Source organism: Pinus tabuliformis, chromosome 3_1 (genome assembly GCF_031772625.1).
Source record: "Pinus tabuliformis cultivar Carrire ecotype Pingquan chromosome 3_1, CPIR1, whole genome shotgun sequence".
In the NCBI taxonomy this organism is placed as follows: domain Eukaryota; kingdom Viridiplantae; phylum Streptophyta; class Pinopsida; order Pinales; family Pinaceae; genus Pinus; species Pinus tabuliformis.
In genome coordinates, this window is record NC_142301.1 from 911013306 (window position 1) to 911037051 (window position 23746).

Consider the following 23746-nt stretch of genomic DNA (forward strand, 5'->3'; position numbering starts at 1 on the left):
ATATTAGACCCTGCAAGTAATAAATTGTTTGGAAGGCCATCAAAACATACACTAGGATTTGTTTTAGGTGTTGTTAACGTTTAGGCTAGGAGTCATTTTTCCTTTTATAGGATGAGTTTCCTTGAAATAGAGTACTAGTACAGTGTAGTTAGCTTACACTCTACACCATTGAACATAGTGTTTTCTTGCTCTCTGTTTCTCTTTTTATTCATCAATTTCCCTCTAGCCTTTATCATTCTCTTTCTCTTGACATCATTGTTCCCCCTAGGCATTTTTCATAGAGACTGTGTGGTCTCCATCCCCGGTTTCTTTTAGGACATCCATTAACACCTGCTAGACAAGACAGGGTCCCTCTCCCTAGCCCACCTTCAGACTCTAGTACTTATGATTCATCCAGTTCTTTCTCTAAGCCTAAGTCCTCTCCACCCCGAGCCAATACGATGTCTAGTTTCAACATTGGTGATAATACCGCTCTTAATGCAAACACTAATAGCGGAGTAAATATTGGCAGAAATGTTGGTAATACTTAGGGTCCCCCTCCCAGTGGTAACATTGACACCTCACAAGGAATGATTCTCAGTCAACCATTGCTTCACTATATGGATGGTTTAAATCTCTCTTCTTTGAATCAAATTATTAATGATCCCTTCCAACATGACCCCAATTGACCACGCATGCCAACCAATCTCTCGTCTGACATCCCAAAGTTTGAAGGGAACTTTGGGGAAGATCCCACTAACCACACTCAATATTTTCACATTTGGTGTTCCTCCAATTCCATAATTGAGAATTCAGGTCGTCTACACCTCTTTTGATGCACCTTCACTGACACTTCCATGATGTGGTATGTATACCAACCCCATGCCTCCCATAAGGTATTTGCAACCCTTGCCAATGCATTTTTATCCTACTTTCAATTACCAATATGTTGCGATACTAACACCAAAATTTTAACTTCCTTTCATCAAACCTTTGTGACCTGCATATATGACCATGTTCAAGAATGGAGTAGAAGGAAAATCTTGTGCAAAGCTTCGGAATTTGAAGATCGAGTTTTCCTAGATTGGTTTTTGATGTCCCTCATTTCACCAATTGGAAAACATGTTGCATCCACTTTCCCTAAAACTGAAGAATACGTAATTTAGAACGCTTTGTAATTCAATTTGATTATTCCCAATCTAGTTATGTCTACATCGTTCTACCTAACCTTCCTCAACCTACTTCTTCTTGTGCTCTAAGGGCATCTCGTGTTGCAGATGATGGGGTTGGATCAATCTCTTACTAGCATCCTTCCCCATATACACAAGGGTCTAGGGGATATGGCCAACCTTTGGGCGAGGTCCAATACTAAATACACTTATCCCCCACTAGACACTTCACATGATAACCCCTACCAAGGTTGTTGGGAACGGGTCCCCTAGGGTCATTTTTGGGGTTAAAAGCCCAAGTTTTGGGGCAGAAAGCCCAAGTTTTTGTATAAAAAGTGTAAAGTCTCTGTATTTTGTGGCCGTGAAGTGCGAAGATGTAAAGAGTCATCAAGGGCTTCCACCCTTCTTTTATGTAACTTCTGTCAGCTTTAAGAGATCCACCCATGGTCCACGGACCATGGGATTGTATCAAAGGAGCATCTTAGAGGAGTCTAAGACAGTTTAGCTCAATTTAGTCTTGATATGTTTTGAGTCATTAATGAATGTAATGGGTCTATGAGAGCTAAGAGCGAAGAGTCTTAGCATAGGAAAGAGCCTTGTCACTATGTGCATAGAGGCCTAGGGTAGAAGTTCGCAACTGAGTGTTCAAACCCCTACAGTTGTGTGCGCAGGGTAGTTAGAGTCTGTAAAGAAGATATGAAGCATAAATAAAGAGAATTATTCTAGAATTATTTGTGTATAATCGATTTTACTTCTATTATAAATACATATGATTATGTTATGATGAATGCTGGGTTTATGTTTTAATATTGTATTGATGCGTGAGTCCATATGTTTTTCTCTATTATATGAATGCAAGTAAGAATATCTGTTTACGCGAGGATACTCTTAATGCATGTTGAATTTATCAGATACTTAATCTATTCTGGGTAAATATAGAAGTAAGAGTAATTATAGAAGCACGTAAGTGTATGTTCCACCTATCTAGGGTACGCAAAGGACAGTCTTAGATCTTCGCAGAGGCCTAGAGGACAACTAAGATGAGTATATCATTAAGCCCTAAAAGGCTTATCAACCTACACAAAGGAAGTTTTAGGGTATTAAATGACATTACTACCATCTCTAGGTGTGGAAACTTCATTCCTGCATCCCCCCATACTGCTTCGGGTGAGACTTCAATCCGTGCTCTGCGAATTGATGCCGGAAGGGCTAGTAGTGTTGGGATTTTCTTGGCTCATTAACGCTAAACCTAGGTTAGGACCCCTCAAGCCAACAAATGGTTCCTTTTCCGAGACTGGTATCTACATAAAGAGATGTGTGATGTTGCATCACTGGAATCCAACTAAGAAGGAGATCGAAAACTGGTTGGATAGAAGGATCCACGAATTCATGGCGCAAGAGAACAAGAATCCGTGATTGACGAAAGAACAATGGTTGGATAGATATCTGTACACAGACATACATGAAATCTTCTTATGTTCCTTCCCAATCAAATTATACGAGTGGATTGAAAAATTGGCAGATGCCCAACGAAGGTGGAGGCTTGACAGTACAATATCCTAGACCCTAGAGTTAGTGCGGAGATTAGAGGCCTCTGAAGATAAGATCACATGCGCTGGAGATTTGATGCAATCGAAGGAAACTGATTGTCCTCTAGTAATTCCCACGCGACCAGTATGATTGATAATAGAAGCCATGCATAATGGAATGTCTTACTCTAGTCTTGTGCTTCTCTGTATTTCGTGAGGAACCCACTACAGAGGTAGCACACCCAATTGAATTGTACGCCCTCCGCGCACTAGGCCGCTAATGACACAACTAGTGCCGACACTTCATCTGCGCAACACTTCCTCATTATTTTCCCAACTAGGATCTGGGTGGCGACCTTAACCATGGGGTTGGTTATGCTAGAAATTGAGTATCCCCACAGCTTCTTGGCAAGATTAAACTTGTCCTTTATTCTCTCGGCGAGGTTGCACTCGCCCGTCTTTCCACCAAAGGCCTTGGTCAGATTTAGCCCTGAGTACGGTAGCAATGTGATCCTATGGATCATCATATCGGTGATCGATATTGGCTCTCCTAACCATAGGTACCTATTGTGCACCACGCATAATAGTTGTTTGATCACTATCAAAGTTATGGGCGTGCGATTGTAATGTGCACCCATAACAGGTTCAACAGTCTTGCCTTGTCCACCCCTTTAATCAATTGCCTCAACTCTAGCGCAGTCACACCAGAATCCTTATAGAAGATGTGGGTTATAAATGTATCAGTCACCAAGTGGGAAAACTGCTCAATATCTGCCAAGTCCCAATCCTCTAACTTTAGATGTGGCATGCGCGCCATGCGCAGAACTTCGAATGTGATCTTGTTTGGCAGCAATGATGTGTTAAGTAAAAATTTTCTCTCATCTAGCTCCTTTGGGACCTTCACCTTGCCTTGGCATGGAGGAATGTATTCTGGTAATTTGGAAATAGGGTCGACCCCCTCAATATCGATATCCTTTGTGGCCATACTAGTGTATTCCACACCCTCATCAGATTCTAGGTCTACCACCTTTCCTTTCTCCTGTGCGGTAGGCTTCTCTTTCTTCTGGTGCTTTTTCGACGACTCGCACACCAGCTGTGTCACTTTCTGCTTGTCCTTCTTTGTCTTAGGACCCTCTCTAGTTGGCTTGGGTAACCTTGGCGATTTTGGCACTTCTATGGGCACCACTACACTTGCAACCTCAAGGGTAGGTCCCTCAGAGGCCATCGATCCTCCAACACTTACAATTTCCATGGGTGCCGACATGAGGCTAGTAAGAATCTCCTGGGTTGCTTTAGGCAACTTGTCAAATACTGAACTGGCCGCCAAAGCCTTGAAATTCTCAAGGTTCATGCACGCTTGATATCTCAACACCTCAATTCTTAGAATGCAAAGTGTTTTTCATTGGGTGGCCATATGTAATTTATAGGAAAATTCAAATTTGAATCCAACCATTCCCCCCAAAATCCACTCATAAATTCTATATTGGCGGCATATTTTCAAAGCTCTCGCTCTTAAATTCTGACTTAAATTCCCCCACTCCACTTAGCCATTTTCTCACTATCAACTCATGAATAGTGACCATAACTATCACTTTCTAGCTACCATGTGTGGTCTCTCTATTAAAAGTGCAGCCCCCTTCCCACTTCTGTTGATACTGTGACATTCCTCCTTTCCACGCAATCCCCCAATCACGTAGCTCTACAACTCGGGCAGTGTAGTTTATAGTCTCGCGCCTCCTTTTAGCTGCCTAGAGCATTAAGACTATGCTTCCACCATATAGTCATTTGGTCGGATCCCTAGTGTATGGCTTCAATCGATTGCCATTTACCTTCCCTGAAAATGGATCTCCATTCAACTTCACCAGCTAAACTGCTCCACCATTGGTAGCCTCCTTGATTACATAGGGCCCCAGCCAATGCATCTGAAATTTTCCTGGAAATTTATCAAACTTGTTGTCATATAATAACACTAAATCAATTACTTTGAAGGTGCATAGTTTGATGTGCTGATCATGCCATTCCTTTTCGCAATCCTTTTGAACTTGTTGATGGAATCCAACCAAAAATCTATCCTCTTCCAGCTCTATCAGCTATGTGAACCTTTTTTCCAGGGCTCCACGATCCACCATTCCTGTAAATTCCACTATGCACAGACTAGGTACGATGTACTCCATCAGCATCACAACTTCTATGCCATAAACCACCCTGAAAGGCGTTTGTCCAGTCAGATTTTTGCAAGTCATCCTGTAAGCCCATAGCACCGCGGATACACGCACATCCCAGTCATTTCTTTGTGAATGGCAAACCTTCGTCAGTGCATTCTATAATATCTTATTAAATGCTTCAACCGTCCCATTAGCATGTGAGTGATACAGCGTACTCTTTTGGTGATAAACTTGGAATTTCTTCATCAATGTGTTGATCGTCTCATTAAGGAAATGTGTACTGGGATTGCTCATCAAAATCTTCGGGCAGCCAAACCTAATCAGTACATACTCAAAGATGAACTTTGTTGTTGTTTCCCTTATACAGTCCTTCATAGGCTACGCCTCCGCCCATCTGGTCAAATACTCTGTCGCGGTGATGATGTACCGCGCACTTGTCTTCTTTCCTGGAGGGTGCATTGGTCCTACAAAATCAACTGCCCACTTCTCAAATCTCTGTAATGATATCTGCAGACTCAGAGGTAGCTCATCCCTCTATGATGGTCTATCCGTCCTCTGACATGCATCATATGCCTTATAATAAGGCTTGGAACCCTAATGCAGCATCGGCCACCACAAACTAGCATGTAAAATCTTCTGCGTTGTTTCTTTTCCTACATAATGTCCTCCTACAGCTCCTCCATGAGCTTCAATGAGGATGTTGCTTCATTCAAACTCAGCCACATAATGTCACAATATTTCATCTGACCCCATTTTGTATGAGTGATCTAAAATGATAGACAAGTCTGCCACGTGCACCACCAACTCCTTCTTTTGTTGACTAGTATATACCTCCAAAGCCATCCCCGTGATCAGAAAGTGTATGATATCTACAAAGTGATTTTTTGTGACATGCACTACAAAGAGCTAGACGTCAGGTAGTCCTTCCTCCAGATTAGTAGGCTCCTCTCCCGTTTCAATGCCCAACAGATGATCGGATCTGTCATTCAATCGTCCTAGCTTCACAATAACTTCAAAATCATATTCCTGAAATAGCAGCATCCATCTGCATATCTTCCCCCCCAACATAGGCTTGTTAACCAAGTACTTCAATGCAGAATGGGTTGTATACATCTTAAAGTGTCTGCCTAGCAAGTAGTGTCTGAACTTCTGGAGCACTTATACCATGGCCAAACCTTCGCGCTCTGTCGTTTAATAATTCTTCTCATCTTTATACAACTTCCTACTCGCAAACGCTATAGGGTGATCCAACTCTCCCTCACTAGCCTGTGTCAGTAATGCCCCGAGGGCAATACATGATGCATCCACATGCACATAAAATTCCTTCTTCCAATCTGGGAAGACTAGGATTGGTGCAGTGACCATCTTCTCCTTTAACACATCTAAACTTTGTTGACATTATTCATTCAAATAGAATGTAGCATCCTTCTTTAGCAACTTCTCCATTAGCGCAGAATCTGAGCATAACTCTTAATGAACTTTCTATAGTATCCAGTATACCCAGCATTGCACGCAATTATTTCATACTTCTTGGTGCCTCTAAGTTAATTATAACTATTATCTTAGCTGGGTTGACCACTAATCCTTGTCTACACACCACATGGACTAGCAAGATTCCGAAAGGAACACAGAACAAACATTTCTTCAAGTTGAGCATGATCTGATAGCTCCGGCATGTATCCAACATCAATCATAGGCTGGCTACATGGCATTTCACCAGCCCAAACACCATCCAATCATCAAAGTATACCTCCAAAAAGTTGTGAATGAAGTCCTTAAACGCCACGATGACTATGCATGAAAATATTGTCGACGCATTCTTTAGTCCAAAAGACATTATGGTATACTGAAATCACCCCCACTCCATGGTGAAGGTCATCTTACTTCTATCCTCCAGCACGATCTTGATCTGATGGTACCTCGAGAACCCATTCGTGAACGAATATGCTTCCTATTCTCCTACATTATCCATTTGCTTCATCAATGAACAGAGTTAGAAAGGGACCATGTACATAGGCATCATTCAACTTCCTGAGATCTACACATATCCTTATTTCATCCTTATGCTTCTTTTCCTGAACTACTATTGGGCTTACCCAATCAGACTCTTCTATTGGTTCAATAATTCTCGTCGCAAGAATTTTATCCAACTCTAAGTGGACTCTCTCTTTATACTTCGGATTGAGGTGGTAAGGCCTTTTCTTGATCAGCTTTGCGTCTGGTTTCAACATAATTTTCATAACTCTCAGGTCCCATATTATTCCCTTTAGACCTTAGAACTTTGTAGGGAACAAGTCCTGGTATTCGCGGAGAAATTTAGTGACCTTATCTACTGTTGCATCATCCCAGTAGTCCCCAATCTTTGCAAATTTCAGCTCCGCCTCTGTTCCAATGTTCACTTGTCTTGTTTTTAGTGGCGCGGTGATATTTGCATTTTCAATTTGTGGTCCTTCAACTTCGCAATGACCTTCATTCTCTGGGATATTAACATTCCTCGGATCCTCATCCTCTTCTTCGACAGTCACGTTGTAGCACTCCAGTGCGTGGCACAACTAGGTGGTCCAATCTGGTTGAATTAAGTCCAAGGGATCCTATGGTACTCTGAAGATTGCTACCTTGACTTCCTGCAATGCCTCATCAATACTTTCAAACCCATCCTCAAAGCTAAACGTCATCAAGAATCCCTGTTGCAAAACGTCCCATTCTTCAGTGCCATGGCGGAGCTCTGTTTCCAAGTACCAGTTCATCGGTATTACATCCAAAGTATGACAAAACATATGCACCCATTCAGGCTAAGGCTCCGCTCCATAAACCTTAGTCCATTTAGCCAAGTGATCGCTCAGGTCATTCCTTCCATCATATTTCTTTGTTAGCCAAACTTGTGGGTGACCAAACCGCAATCTCATCATCTTTCTATACATGCACCAATCCTCAAAACTATCTTTGTGTGTACCCCACCATCTCTTAGGTGTAGCATGTAGCCCAATCTAAGGCCTAGAAGTGATGCTTCTTTGGCACTTCCCTTTCGAATGCATCCAAAAACTTATCGACATCAGTTAAACCATCATCATGGGGTAGACTTCTTACCTCCAATGATACACAGCGCAATGACTTGGTCATCATATTACAGCATAGCATAGATACTTCATGCAATCGATTCTGCCAGTGCTCCAACTCCTCATTTGAATCTGATGTGTAGGAAATTTTGCAGTCCCAGGAAATGCATCCATTTGCTATCAGATTCACCCAATCTTGATCTCGCATCGTTATCTTATAAATCTGGCCCAAATCATCATCGCTTTCATAATCGCGGACTATTTTAGTATAGCACGGTCCTTCTGCAAGGTCTAGGGGCACTACTACGCAAAGATCTCTCTTCTCAAATATCATCTTCCGCTTCTTCAAATTTATTACGCCATTCATGTTAGTAGCCCAATCGATCCCAAGAAGCACAAGGTAGGGATTTCTATCATCCACAATCTCTATTACTTCAAAATCAGCCAATGCGCTCGTGCCCTCTATATCAACTGTCACTCCTTGCAATCTTCCCATGGGGATGATTTTCTAGTGATTTTCCATTCTTAACTGAATCATAGACCACTGCACTGTAGGTCTCCCCATCCTCTCCCATGTTTGTGTAGGCAAAACATTCGTGTCCGACCCTAGATCTAGAATAACTTGATCCATCTCATATTCTCCTATCTGTGCAATGAGCCTCATCTCGCGCCCTGTTCTTGCCTTATGCTTACCAATCTTCCTAACTACGTGTGTTCCGTCAAGAGCGTTTTATTCTCTTATGCACTTATTTATCATCACCTGTAGTCCTTTCATAGCCTTTCTATTGTGCAACAACTTCATACAGGTCTCCAAGAAAGTAGTAAGCATGGAAGGGTCGACCTCTTTAGCTGGCTTATCCTAACTTCCTGAGGTAAAGGACTTGGCAAAGCTTTTCTTTGCTTCCATAAAAGTTTCCTTTATGTGCTCTAGATCAAAATCGATGTCCCTTTCTGGTGCTTTGCAGACCCATTCACCTTCTTCAGGCTTCTTCCCCTTATCTTTGCCAGTCGTCATTCCACTTCGCAGCACTATATTTACCTTAGGACCCTTTTCATGTATCTTAGCTAATAATATAGGGAAATCCTCTGTCGCATGGTCAAACTGAGTATAATATTGGAATGACAGATGTGTCGGGTTCATGCAATCTCACACATAGTGTCCTAGTCCTCCAAAGCTATAACAAATGACCTGTCCCCGACCTCTACCAGGTCCTCCTCCACCTCGGCCTCATCCGTGCACTTGATATTCGCCTCGCGCTCCCCCAGTGCCTTGGTCTAGAGGCCAAGTTTCTCCTTGCACCCTATATGTGGGCATTCTATCCATCATTATCTCATAACTACGGTAATTACGTTCATAATGACCTACCAATTGACAAAAGTTGCAGAAGAGTTGTTGTTGTGTTTGTACAAATTTCTGAAGCAAATGGCAATTGTATGTTGCATGTTTTCCAGCTACCTGACAGATAGCACACCATAGAGGCAGACCTGTAGTTGGCCCTTCTTGAGCTTCCAACCTTAGAGGCTTTGGTCCTCCTGTTGCAACATAATTCACAAATATTGGACAGTGATCTTTGTCATGCCCTTGACTTTTGCACTTCAGGCACCAAAAGTCTTTGTGTACCTCTGGCCAAACTATTCTATCTTTCTTCAGACTGTGAAATTCTAGGCACAAGTTCTACAACTATGTGTGAATCTATTGAACCCCTAAAATATCATCTTGCATTGGTGTCTCATGCAATCTCATTGCAATCTCCAGGGCTTCCACCTAGGTACCAATCTTTTGTTGTGACAAAGCAACCCTTAGATGAGGCAGAAGCAAAGCCACAAACTATTCGTGATGCCCATCTGTAAGATTCATGTTGGCTTCGCAGATTGTGCACTTAAACCTCTGATCCAGATCCTATGGTGTCTTTCTAGGCTTCATCATGATCTCCTTGAATCCCACAATTAATTGAGCTTCAGATTTAGGCTTGTTGAATTCCTTAATAGTGTGGTTTGAATATCTGCTAATGAAGCCAACAAATTATCAGTGTAGTACTTAATGTACCATGTTAGCACACATTCCTGAAACAGATTAACCAATGTTTCTTTCTTCATCTTATCATCTGTAATACCCTTAGCTTCCCATACAGCCTTCATGACAAACCAAAATTGGTTTGGGTCCTTAGTTCCTGATCCCTTGAACACAGACAATTTCACTGAATTCTGCATATTGGATGGTGGCGGAGGTGGTGGTGGTGCGGGTGAAGGCATATGTGGTGAAGGTGAAGATGGCGGTGGTGTGGGTGAATGGGGTATTCATAGGAACCCTTGTTTTATTAGTTTAACAACGCTCTATGGAGAACCCTGTGCTGCTTCCTCATCATCACTCAGAGGAGGTCCAATCAGCGGGTTATATTCAGGGTTTATTTTCCTTCTATCCTTGAAGATATTTCCAATTCGTGTAGCTCCAAACATCAAGGTAGCTTCATAACCCTATTTTCACACAAGAGCATCTTCATCCAAGTATTTAAAGACCTTAAATACTTACCTTGCGGTCTGTTGAAGAAGCAGTGCTCTACTTCACTATAATTAACCGAAGTATCGACCGCGAACTCTGTCACGAATCCTCCGATGATACGATTGAGCCAATGATCGACAGTGCGTGCGATCTTATCTTTAGAGGCTTCTAAACTCCACACTAACTCCGGGGTCCATACTATTGGACCGTCAAGCCTCCATCTTCCTCGGTCATCTGCCAATTTCGCAGTCCACTAGTATAATTCGAACGAGAAGGAACATAATATGATTTTGTGTATCTCTGTGTACAGATATCTATCCAACCACTACTCTTTAGTCAATCGCAGATTCCTGTTCTCTTGCACTGCGAATTCGTGGATCTTTCTATCCAACCATTCTTCGATCTCCTTCTTAATTGGATTCCAATGATGCGCATCACACATCCCTTTATGTAGATTCCTGTCCTGGAAATAAAACCATTTGCTGGCTTGAGGGGCCCTGACCTAGGTTCAACGTTAATTAGCCAAGAAAATCCCTACACTACTGGCTCTTCGGGCATCAATCCATAGAGCGCAAACTGAAGTCTCACCGGAAGCAGTATAGGGGGGTGCAGGAAACAAGTTTCCACACCCAGAGATGGTAGTGATGTTGTTTAATACCCTAAACCTTCCTTCGCGCAGGTCGATAAGCCTTTTAGGGCTTAACGATATACTCATCTTAGTTGTCCTCTAGACCTTCATGAAGGTCTGTGACCATCCTTCGTGTACCCTAGATAGGCAGAACAGACACTTACGCGCTTCTATAATTACTCTTACTTCTGTATTTACCCATATTAGCTTAACTATCTAATAACTTCAACATGCATTAAGAGGATCTTCACATAAACAAATATTCTTACTTGCGTTAATATAACAAAGAAAATCATATGGACTCACGCATAAATACAATACTAAAACATAAACCCAATATTCATCATAACATAATCATATGCATTTATAACAGAAGTAAAATAGATCATACACAGATAATTCAAGAATAATTCTCTTTATTTATGCTTCAGATCTTCTTTACAAACTCTAACCGCCCTGTGCACATAGCTGCAAGGGTTCGTGCACTCGAACTTCTACCCTAGGCCTCTGCGCACATATCTATAGAGCCTCTTTGCTACGCTAAGACTCTTCTCTCTTAGCTCTCACAAACCCATTACATTCATCAATGACTCAAAACATATCAAGATTGAACTGAACTTAACTGCCTTAGACTCCTCTAAGACTCTCCTTAAAACTGACACAAGTTGCATAAAAGAAGTGCTGAAGCCCTTGATGAATCTTTACATCTTCACACTCCATGGCCACAAAATGCGGAGACTTTACACTTCTTATACAAAAACTTGGGATTTTTTCACCAAAACTTGGGCCTTTAACCCCAAAAATGACCCTAGGGGACCCATTCCCAACAAAGGCACAAGTAATTCTTATGCATTTCCCCATTCACATCAATCGAAACTAGGGCCAACTAGTACTCAGCCCAGTTGCCAAAATGTGACCACGAATACATACTATACTTATGCACCAGCTAGTGCTCCAACCCCAATGGCACAAACACCTCAATCTCCCATGCCTCATCCCCCTTTCTCGTAGGAACCACCATAGGCTTTGTAAGGATAGGTGTACGTTTAAAAAAAAAATTCTCGGCCTGACCCCAAGAAGTGGAATAAAGGAAGGGTGGTCATAACCAACAATCTCAAAGAAACCATGCCAACCAAGGTCATCATCCTAATTCCAACTAGGGTGATAAGTCTAATACTACAACCCAGCAACAGGGCACCCAACTAAAGTAGAATAATTCCCTTCACACAAATAATCCGTTTGCATGTTGCAATACTTATGGTCATTACACTCATGATTGTCCCCTTTTCCCTTAAATGTGTAAAACAAGGGAAGATCAAGACGTTTCTTCTGGAGGGAAGTAGCCTATTTCTTTATTCGCACCTCCCTCTATGTAGCCAATAGTGCTCAAGATTCCTTTCCCCAACCAAGGATATGATGCCACCCAATATAGCCAAAATACCTCTATTCCCACCCCTCATCATACTAAGAATGGATCTTATCAAATTCTCATGATGAATTCCAGGGAAGTCAACCTTCAAACTCAGTCACACCAATATGATCCACATCCTAGGAATTCATCCCTAGAGGCACAACCGAAAGTCTCCACTGAGCCTACTTCATCACCAAATGCAGATCCCTCCACTTAGGGTATATGTTCCTTCTAGGATCACTAAAGTTCCATTACATCAAAACCATTGCCAACTCCCAAGCCACCCATACCTATAGCATAGTATATGATTTGGCATAATCTCCTGTTTCCATGTCAATCTTGGATGTTCTCCAGACATGCCATCATATCGGAAGGCTCTACTATCCAATTTTAGCACTAAGGACCCTTCAAACAATCACATGGTTATCTTTTATATCGACAAATCAGATCATCCTCATCTACCCCTATCCGTTTCCTTCTAGATACGGTCTCCATCAAGAATGTCATTGTTCAATAGTGTAGCATTGATGAAGGCGCATCCGCCTATGTGATGTCTTCCCAATTTTGGAAGAAAATTGGTTCTCCTAAAAATTCACCATCTACTATCACCCTATGTGCATATGATGATTGCCCTTTGTAACCTGTCAATTTGTACCAAAATTGTCCCATCGTTGTCGCAAATAAGTAGGTCATGCTTGATGTTGAGGTCATTGGTGCCCATCTATATTATAACCTCTTGCTTGGATGTAGTTTCATGTATGTCATTTAAGAAATCACTTCTTCTTTTTTTCGTACCATGAGATTCCCTCATAATGGTAAGATTATCTCCATGGATTAGTTGACGTATCATGATCGAGAATCTAAGACATCTACTCATAATGTGATTTTGTTGATGGTGGGTAGTGATACAATAGTCACCTTATTTCATCGAGATTAGTTGAAGAGTCTACAAAGATTCCTCCTTGATTGGGGCATATTATGGTCCACTAACTATTCCTACAAAGCATTGCTCTTCCAATGTTTGTATGCTTCAAGGGTCACAATTTGCTTAGCAGCTAAGTACCTCTTCATAATAGCTAGCTCATCTGCAATTTCTACTACAAACTTAGGTGGTTCCTCAAGAGGATTTCCTCGTAGAAACCATCCATTTGGCCATATACCTTTCATGTTCCCATTGTTGGGAATAGTCACCACATTTGTGATGGATATACTGAGTTTACCAAAGTTCACCTTGTTGATACCAATATGGTACATTGATACTCTTCTCAAAACCCCTCCTCATTAGCTCAAACTTTATGTGGCTTTGACACTGATTCAAATGGTTCCCACTGCCCCTCCCACTCCTTCAGTTCCAATGTAACCTCAACAAGAACCCACTCTTGTTGTGAAAGTAGTTGGTGGGGGGGGGGGGAAGCCCAATAAAATGGGGGAAAAGATAATAAAACCTCAACATTGTTAACACCTAAGCCTACTCCTCCATGCACTTTGTGCAACCTATATGGACATGTCAACAATAATTTCCCTAATCTCCCACGTCTAAAGGGTGTAATTAGAAGTTTATGCAAAATTCACCCTTGTGATTTGTGCGATATATAGTGGATACGTATGGACACTATTCACATCATTTACCTCATCTCCACCATTTTCACGAGACTCTTGTTTTTATTTTCAATATGGATGTCGCTAGTAGTAAAGTCTCAACTTCTCTACCTATGTCCCTTGGCACCTCTTCTTCACAAAGATAGGAGGATAGTCAACCCATTATCACGATTGAAACCCCTGATGTGGAAATGGAAGATAACTCCATACCCATCCTTTTATTGTCATTATCCATGGCATCAACATATTCAGACACCCTGGGAGTGTCTAAGTGTGCGACTTTAGATCCACCTTATGAAGATTCTTTGGTCTCAACATCGTTGGCCTTTAATCCATTGGTCACCAGTATACCTTTGTAGACATTTCATATGTGAACCATGTCTCCCATGATGATGATTGGTTTAATATTCACCCCTTATTTTGAACCTAGAAATTTGAACAACATCGACCTTATGGCCATTACAAGGCCACTCAATGTTTGGGTAAGTGGGAATGCATTTTTAGGGTTCAAAAGAAGCAATTCTCCCTAACCCTCATGCCACATTTAGTAGTGTTGAATCTAGTACCATTATTCTTCCCCATCTTGAAGAAATTCTAGAGACCCATATCACTCTAGATCACCTTGGGGATGGCTCACTTAATCATTCTTGCATATTACATCAACAACCTAGTCCCTTTGAAATTGTTGTTGTTCAACCTCACTTTTGTATAAGTGAGCATCAGTTCATTATATCTAAAGCCACTCATTGGTATGGTGACACCTATTTGTGAACCCAGATGTTTAGTCCATTTGACTCATATATGCAATCCCATTTGAGATCAAATTCCACCATTTCCTTTCTACTGTATTCATCCCCTCTTCCTATAAGAAGAAAATCATAACATTATAATAAATGGTGACAGTAAACATCGTGCATGACAATATTATGTATAAGTATTTGTAATCCATTATTCTAAATACATCTAGCATGTTCATATCATTCTACATACACATTCAATAGGGGGCATGATTCCCACGATTTCATACATGATAAGTTCCCCCCATCACCATATGTTGGGGTGGGTAGTATCTCAAGCTTGAGGGAATTATCGCCCCCCTAGACACCTATGTCACTTGATTATTTTTATTCTTGGCCTATACCCTAATGATCTAGGTATGGTCAATTATCCTCTCATTCCTTTGATTGTTTTTCATACCAATCTCTTTGGTGGGCCATATACACTTTGTATGTAATAGATTATTGATACCATATGTTCAAACATTCTACTCTATGTAATGCCACACTTACCACCCAATCCCCCCTTGTTTGACTGGGTGGGTGGGAATGATCCTAGACCTCCTCTAGTAGTTCATTCCCATATTATTTTCTTACCTTGATTATTCACTAGGAAACATCCTTCCAAGAAGCATTAAGGCATCTCTTGCTGACCCTTCTAGAATTGTGCATATCAGTAACACCACCTTGCTCATTTCATTTTCTTATCATTCAAAGGATATTGACCTAGAGACTCCCACATTTTGGTAAGTGGATCAACCCATCCATCTCTTGCATTTTCCACCTATCGAGTGTTAGAGAATACCTAACATGGGAACTCTAGCACCATTACCCCTTTTCATTTTGGTACACATGTCATTCAATCCCCTTCACTTTGGGAGCATGGTTTGCTTTCATAACTAGAGAAAGCATCAATTGCACTTCTTGTCATTATGATCACAACCCAAGTCCCTCCCCCCCCCCCAAACTCCCCCCTCTTATTAACTCTTGGTTTACCCTAAGAGGGCCTTATACCCCTTGTAATTGGTTCAATTTGTTGCACCATCATTGATTCACCCTTGTTCAAAGCATCATAGATGAGTCATCATTCTATCCCATGGAGTCCGTTCAGAAAGCCTTTAATTCCTATTACAACATTTTTTCTTATTTGTGTGTCATACCCATCCTATATTGCTAAGATTTGACCTATATATGTCATGATATGTCTTTGAAAATCCTTCGTATAAATAATTAATCATCCCCTCTGAAATCATATTAGTTATTTCTAGTTCAACCTTGCATGTTATGCTTTGAAAAGGGGGGTCATAAGCCCACCCATCCACTCATTCCCCATCATACTTCTTGGTGTCATTCTCTATTAGTCACATTACTATATCCCTGGTGGCTTTGCTGAGGACTCATCATTGAATCAACTTTGGCAGGCCCTCCCCTCTTGACTTCAATGCATCTATTCCAAGAGAGTGGCTTAGCGGGTGGTGTATCTTGAATCCAATTTATTCATTATGGGTGCCTCAGCTCAAGCAAAGGGAATCATCATTTCCCTTTTACTTGGTTGTTTCTAGCATGATTTACTCCAACCCATTATCGTACGATAAAGAATCATACACTTGATGATACAGTGCTTAAGTATATTGGCCAAAAATTTACCGAGCACATGTGAGAGGTTCCCAAACCTCATGAGGGGATGTCCCTTTAGGTATCTTCCCACATGTGTGACCATCAACAGTTCTTGATTCAGTCTCAATTGCAGTTCAATAGATTTGACTGGCTTGGTTTCCACCAATCACAGAGCCAACAACATGAGCCCCTCCTTGAGTTGGCTCATTCAGGTTTTCAGAGCCCTTTCCTATGCAATAGGGCTTCTTTGGTTGTGATCTCCACCTCTCATCAATATGGGGTAATTTGGTCCTAAGTACTTAGTCCAAAAATTTTCATTATATTAGATATGGCCTTTGTATTCTTGCCACATGTATATGGAATTCTTTATATCATTGTATTATTTTCTAGCCCATTGATGCCAGCACATCATGTATCATGTATTATTTTACTCAGACCCACATTGTTGGGTGCACCATTATTCATTGTACTGAGTTATCTTAGCGGGTATGGATATGCCTCCCCCACTTCACTGAGATCATACACACACCATATGGATATTTCTCTTTGACAAATAGGTCTCACCTCCTTCACATGTGGTTCTTCCCTTGGCTATAATATCTCTCTCTCTCTCTCTCCATTGAATCCCCCTTTGGTGTCTAGTGAAAGGAGACTACAATTTATTTTTCTTGTATGATGTGCTCCTAACACTCATATATTGGGGGGGAATCCGTGATCACTCAAAAAGTGACCACCTAGCAGTTTCCACTAAAATGATCGAAATTCACCATGCAGTATGGGTTTTACACATTAAAACCCACTTTCACTTTATGAAATCATTTAATGAACCATTTTTCCTAAATTATTTATGTTTAATTAATTTACCCACTTGAAAATAACCCAGAAATCCATTTAATTAATTTCATGTTATACTATATTTAAGCATTTTGTGAAAATAATAAAAAAAAAAGTTCACCCATTGATAGGAACAATTAAATAAATCATTATTTATGTATCACTCCTTAATCATTTCACATTTCTCCAATGAAATCATTATTTAGTAATTATTCTAACATATTTTGACCATATCTCCTATAAATAATTAATAAATCATTTTCATTTATTAATTATTTCAACATTTTTTCTTAATTAACTCAATTAATTATTATTATTTGAGTTAGTTAACTTGACCATTTCTCTACTCTTTTCCTCTCTCAAAAATAATAAAATATTGATAATGGTTAGATCTTGATCTTGTCAACCAAATATTTAATTATTTGACTAAATATAATCTTAAAAAATAAATAAATAAATAAAAATTTAATAAATCCCAATATCTGTTGGCTAAGCATCTCTCTATATATAGTTGGAAAAATGAGACCAATCTTTCAATAATCTTTCACATCCTGAAGATGAACCATCGTTGCTGGTTCGAAACATCGATAAAAAGGAAACCTAATGCGATGTATCTGGAACATAATCTAAATAAATATAGTCTAATATAACATTTAATGATAAATAGAGAGTTTTTTCCTCATAGCATACACATGATCATTATCATCGTCGTAACTCTTATCACATAACTCTTGAGCTCTCCACATTGAGCTCTATCTTTTGTCTTCTTTTTCCTACTTGCAACTATATGAGAGAGAAAATAACTATCTGAAGCATAGGGACACAAAAGAACCCTCCACAGAGGAGGAAATTAAAGACCCAAGGCACTTATGTTTTATTCTACAGTTGATATCTTTTATTAATAAAATTATTCTTTCCATTGGGTTATCTTCTATAATTTTTGGCATATATTTTTAGGTTCCATAACCTTTTTGCGGGTTTTCTCTAATATTTTCCATAGATCTAAAGATAATGGTTGAAGATTGCGGGGTCTTGGAGCTCTTTTTTATTTTTCGATGGTTTCATAACTAGAAGAGTATATTTTTGGCACATTCACTCAGAAATTTATTACTAACAGTTTAATTTCCTACATATTAAACCTTAGCAATATTGTCTCGACATACTTCCTTTGATTAGTTTCCTCTTCACTTAATCTCTTTTAATTTCAATGCCAAAAATAAAAAATGTAGCACCAATATCATTCATGTCAAATTTGGAGGAAAATTATATCGTCACATCCTGGATAATTTCTCATCATTTCCAATTAGAAACATATCATCCACATATAAGACCAAATAAATAACACAATCACCAACTAATTTCAAATACACACAACAATCTTCTTTTCTACTTGTGAAGCAAAGTCCCTATTTATATGTATCAAGATTTTTATACCACGTCCTTGGTGATTGCTTTAATCCATACAAAGACTTTTTTAGCCTACATACTAGCTAAACAAAAATCTAGACAAGATGCTCACAGCAGGCATCATTGAACCTGTGGAAGAATCTAACTGGGTAAGTCCAATGGTGGTACAGGAGAAGAAGCAGAAAGATGAAATAAGGATATGCGTGGATCTCAGAAAGCTGAATAATGCTTGTGTGCATGATCCTTTCCTGACTCCATTCACTGATGAAGTGTTGGACAATGTAGGTGGCCAAGAAGCATATTCCTTCACTGATGGGTTCTCTGGGTACAAATAGATCAAAATTGCACTGGAAGATAAGAGCAAAACAAACTTCGCGACTGAGTGGGGTTGTTTTCAGCGCACTGTAATTCCGTTTGGATCAAATAATGCACCTATGATCTTCTTGCGCATAATTGTTGTTGCATTCAAGGAATTTATTCATAAATTCCTAAAGGGATATTTTTATGACTGGACTATGTTTGGGTTGGTTAAACACCATGTAGCAAGCTTTCGCCTAATGCTAGATACCTGTCGAAGATACCAGATCGCGTTGAATCTCAAGAAGTGTCTATTTTGTGTTCCTTTTGGGAACTTGTTGGGGCATGTGGTTTGTAGACAAGGACTAATGGTAGACCCCGCAAAGATCACGGTGATATTGAACTTGGAAGCACCGAGGAGTGTGAAATAGTTGCGCGCTACCTTGGGCCATACGGGATATTGCAGAAAGTTTATCAAAGGTTATGCCCAAATCACTGTGCCTATGGAAAACTTGTTGAAGAAGGATGTCACATTTTGCTGGAATGATGACTGTAAGAAGATCTTGGATATATTAAAAGAAAAGATGGTCACTACGTCGATTCTTGTCTTCCCAGATTGGGAGAAGGAGTTTCATGTACATGTCGACATGTCATGTATAGTGTTGGGAGTAATATTGACACAGGTTGGCAAAGAAGGCTTGGACCATCCTATCATGTTCGCAAGTTGAAGATTATCCAAAGTTGAGAAGAACTATTCTACCGCTGAGTTTGAAGGGCTAGCTATGGTGCATGCACTCCAGAAGTATAGGCATTACTTGCTACAAGGCGATTTTAAGATGTATACGGATCACTCCACAATGAAGTACCTGGTCAATAAGCCTTTGTTGGGGGGGAAGAATCTATAGGTGGCTCTTATTGTTCCAGGAATATGATTTTGAAGTTGTTTTGAATCCTGGACGATTAAACGCGGGACCAGACCATTTGTTGCGCATCGAAACAGGGGAGGAACCCACTAACTTAGAAGAAGGACTACCTGATGTGTAGATATTTGCAGTGCACATCGCAGATGGTCATTTTGAGGATATAATACAGTTCCTAACGACAGGTACTACACCAGAAGGATACACTGTCTAGCAGAAGAAGGAATTTATGGTGCACGCGGTAGATTTGTTTGTCATTACTGGACATCTGTACAAGATGGGGACTGATGAGATATTGTGATGGTATGTACCAGAGTTCAAAATAAGCAGCATCCTCACGAATTTTCATGGGGGCGCCATGGGAGGACACTATGCAGGGAGAGCAACCACGTAGAAGATTCTACGCATAGGGTTGTGGTGGCCAACCCTCCATCAGGACTCAAAAGCATATTGCGAGGCGTGTGATGTGTGTTAAAGGACTGGCAGGCCATCACGGAGGGATGAGATGCATTTGAATCCTCAGATGACGTTGCAACCCTTTGAGAAACGGGCGATAGACTTTGTGGGACCCATTCAGCCACAAGGAAAGACAAGAGTAAGGTACATTATCACTATGGGAGAGTATTTGACTCGTTGGGCAGAGGCGCAGTCAGTGAAGGATTGCATGAGCATGATTGTCGCGAAGTTCCTATTTGAGAATGTATTGATGTGATTTGGATGTCTGAGGATCTTGATGAGTGATCATGGTACGCACTTCCTAAATGAGACGATCAACGCGCTGACGGAGGAATTTCAGGTATACCACTAGAAGAGCACACCTTATCAGCCGCAAGCTAACAGGACAGTGGGAACATTCAACAAGGTGCTTGAAAATGTGCTAACCAAGGTTTGTAATGCTCAGTGAAGTGATTGGGACATACGCATACCTGTGGTATTATGGGCTCATCAAACGACATGTAAAAAGTTGACTAGCCAAAACCTCCTTTAGGCTCATCTATAGGGTTGAAGCGATAATGCTTATGGAATATATTGTGCCTAGTATGCGCATAGCAACACTCATAGGTATGACGGATCACGGAGCCCTCGAGGAGAGGCTCACACAGCTAGATGAGCATGAAGAAGAGAGATTTTTGGCTGGATTTCACCAGCAGGTCCAAAAGCAGCGCGAAAAGGCATGGCATGATCAACACACTACATTGTGCTTATTTAAGGTAAATGATATGGTTTTGTTATATGATAGTAAGTTTTATAAATTTCCAGGGAAGTTCAGGATGCACTGGTTAGGGCCTTATGTTATTAAGGAGATTAATGATGAAGGAGCGATACAGTTGGTCAAATTGAATGGAGAACCCTTCCCAAGAAAGGTGAATGGCAATCACTTGAAGCCATACACCGACAGTCCAGCCATGTGACTAAATGAAGGTAGCACAGTCTTAGTGCTCCAGGAAGCTAAAAGGAGGTGCATGACTATAAACTACACTTCCCAGGTTGGGGAGCTACGCGAATCGAGAATGGTGCAAAGCAAGAAAGTGTCATTGGGTCTGCAGTAATGTGGAGGGAGTTGCGCTACCCAGGGAGAAATTGTGCAAGTCGGCTGGAAAGTGACCGTTACGGTCACTGTTCATGAAAAGACAATAGAAGTGAGGCCAAATGGAGCGGGCGACAGAAATTTAAGACAAAATTTATGGCTTAGATCCTTGAAAATCTGTTTCTAATCTATCATTAGTGAACTGATTTTGGGGGGAACGGTTGGATTTGAATTCAAAATGCCATATAAATTACAAGTGGCTTCCCAATGAAAAACACTTAGAATTTTGAGAATTGAGTTGTTACGCTCTCAGGTGCACATGAATCGTCAATTCTTTCAAAATATAATTGTGAGTCCGGCGTTTGAAAAATTTTCAAAGGAGACACCTGAAGTAGTGAAGAGCGTCATGTCGACACACGTAGAAGCTATGGACACCGAAGAAGTGGCAACCGAGGAGAATGTGTAGGAAATTGATATGGAGGTTGAAGAAGTTGCCCCAGAGGTTGTCGAAGTATTAGTGGAAGTCCCCAAATCACCACGGACATCGAGATCGAAGCCAACCCCAACTAAGGAGACTATGAAGGACAAGAAGGGCAAGTATCCTGCCATACCAATGCGTGCCTTGCCAAGGCGAAATCCACAAAAACCCACTGCATAGGAGAAGTACAAGGCCATAAACTTAGAGGCAGAGGAGGAGGATATCAAAGACATCCCAATGGACGATAAGGATGTGGGAGTTGAAGTAGAGGAGGTTGAAACCTAGGGTGCGGACCCTATTACGTGGTTGTTAGAGTATGTCCCTCCATGCAAGCCTAAGTCCAAGGTCCCAAAGGACATTGATGAGAGTAAGACTCCCCTGTAAACCCGTTTGCTACTGGATGAAATTGCTTTCGACGGTCCACGCCTGGACCGAGTGCCGATATTGAAGCTTGAAGACCGGGACTTGGCAAACCACGAGAAGGTCTTACACCTGGAAACCAAGCAACCGATGCAACACATCATAGACACAAATATGGGAATGACCACATTGGAGCTGCAGAGGTGGCTCACGGGAGTAGAGAAGGCAAGGTTGCTCAACCTCCTTTGGGTGTTGCACTATAACTGCACCCCAAAGACAGTTTTGGTCATCAGTAACTGTTGTGCTTGGTTCATGATGGGTGTTTGTGGCTGGAGGAGCCGATACCCATCATAGATATGTTGATTCACCGCATGACATGCCTACCGTATATAGGAAAGAATCCAACGATGATCTTCAGTGGCAAGCATGGCGAGCATGCTCTGGCAGAGTCAATGAAGGAGAAATTCAATCTGGTGAAGAAGTCGAATGGATACGTTATCTCCAACATCTGCAACCTCGCTGTAAAGGTAGCAACGCAGATCCTTACAGGGAAGGTGATGCAGAAATGTTGTGCTGACGAGGTGCTGACTCCTGTCGTCGCGCTCGCACAGTAGTGTGCGGAAGGAGTCTAGTTTAACTAGTTGAACTACCTTCGCGGAGAGTTCCTGGCGAACTACCACAAAGCACAAGAGCTAAGAAAGACATTCCACTACGCGTGGCTCTTGCTTTCGATTGTGCTGGTAGCATGGGAGCTACTAGAGGACATCCAGTTCCCTTCGGTCACGCCAGACCTCCCTGAAGCAGTGAAGTATGCTTCACTGTGGAAAACCAAGGATGTGCAACAAGTTCAAGACAGAAAGATCTCCTGGATCTTGATGGAGATGAATATTAGGATGGCCATCAATCACAAGCCGTGATTGTTGCCCACAATGTATGATAACCTGCAGAGCTACACCAATTTCAAAGCTGATTTTCATCGAGTATCTATTAAGGCATGGAAGGACCTTGCTCAAAAGTGGTACGACTTGCCGTACCTGGCCACCGATGACGCCATCGATGCGGTGCTTGATCAATGACTGGCGGAGTGGCACACTACCATGGAATTGGTGGTGGGTGGAAGTAATTTCGTCATGTAGAAGAAGAAGGAGGAGGCCAAGCTAAAGATGGTGCATCTAGTCGAGAAGAGGAAAAAGGAGGCCGTTGAGAAGGCCTAGGCAGAACAGGCAGAAAATCAGGCAGATGGCACAGAGCATGGCTCTGACAAAGGTGCGTGGTCACCTTCGCCTGCGACAAAAGAGGAAGACATAGAATAGCACGACGCAGACCCTCAGTAAATGTCCGCCTGCATTAAGTGCCCAAGAGAGATGGATAATTGAGGGCCCAGAAAGAAATCCAAGGCGACCAAGACCTCGCTAGACCCTATCACATTGACGAAGGGAAACTTACATGATATCGGTGACACATTCAGAGATGTCACCATGGATGCCCTGCAG